This window comes from Aplysia californica, unplaced genomic scaffold, assembly GCF_000002075.1.
Source record: "Aplysia californica isolate F4 #8 unplaced genomic scaffold, AplCal3.0 scaffold00317, whole genome shotgun sequence".
NCBI classification, from domain to species: Eukaryota; Metazoa; Mollusca; class Gastropoda; order Aplysiida; family Aplysiidae; genus Aplysia; species Aplysia californica.
Genome location: NW_004797587.1, coordinates 597,905 through 599,437, shown reverse-complemented (window position 1 = coordinate 599,437; position 1,533 = coordinate 597,905).

Genomic DNA, 1,533 nt, shown 5'->3' with positions numbered 1-1,533 from the left:
ACACACACACACACACACACACTTAGGCTTAGAATCACAATCATGCATAATATAAATGAGCAGCAATGTAAACAATATAATATTAAACTAGCTACATATTCAATGTTATTCTGATGTATACAAGATGGTTAAGATCGAAGAATTTTGATGGAAAATGGTAAACATGACCTGTCTATTTACCTGTAAGTTTACAGTCTTTTCTGTCTGGCTTTGTTATAATCTGTTAACAATATTCTTCAAAAAAAGAAACCTGACACTCACTTTTAAAACTGAATTTTTTTAATACAGCGAACGTAATAAATAACTCGAAATAAGGCAAAGTTCTGGCAGATGGTAACTATACAAACGTTCAAAACGTTAAATCCTGGTGAACAAACGAATTTCCTGCACAAGCTTGTAAACAGATAGGGTACACAAAAAGTCAGTACCTGGTATGAGCACATTTTGCTTTGATCACTGCTCGGTATCTGGAAACCATGGATGCAATCAAGTTTGCAATGATATGTTGCGGGGTGTTCTGTCACTCATTTTCGAGTGCCACAAGGAGCTCAGGGAGTGCCTTAGGTGATGGATTCCTCTGTCACACCCGCCAATCCAACTCGTCCCATAAGTGTTCAATTGGAGACAAATCCGATGAACGGGCAGGCCATGGATGAGTCGGAATGGTTTTTTTTTTACCGCAAGAAGTCTCCAAATACCCATGCAACATGCGGACTAGTGTTGTCCTGCAGCAAAATGCCACCATTAACGTTCAGGTATACATGGAACAACATGAGGCTACAGGGTCTCATCCCTGTACTCTGTGCTGGCACCAGTGGAGACGTTCTTCCATGTTGGGTTCGGTCAACTCGTTACGTCGAACTGGTCTTCGAACAAAGAGTCCTGCCTCTCTGGGACGATTGCGGACTGTCTGGTCAGAAATTCTTCCATGTCCAGAGATTTGAGCAGCTGTAGACGTTGCTGTTGTGGTTCGATTGCGAAGGTAGCGCACACGGATATAACGATCCTGGGCCGCAGTAGTGAACCCAGGTCGACCTGACCTAGGACTGCCATTATCACGTTGGGTGTTGTTGTACCGTGGCAATAACGTAGCAATGGTCTGTTTAGACACGCCAAAATGCCTTGCCACGGCTTGCTGAGTCACCCCTACTTCCAATCGTCTGATTCCATTATTGTGTTAGCATCAGTCAATCTTAGCATTTTTCAGTTGTCGACGGTTGTGTTACATGGATTGTGTAAACCGTGGTTGTTGTGGCTTTTTGTACATCAGTGAGGGAGGTTACAAAATGCTGAATTGCAGTCCATTAATGTGCATGAGAAAGTGGTCTAAATAATAATAATAGATAGCATTTGTATAGCGCATATCCCTGCTCAACAGCAGGCTCTATGCGCTTTACACTATATTATTACCCCAGCAGACCATAGAACACTCAGAAACATTCTCAGCTTCCCGGGAAGCATACAGTGCAAGCTGCGGATTTCACGCGCTCAAACACTATCAAACTGACAAGATCTTTCACTGTCTATAGCTGG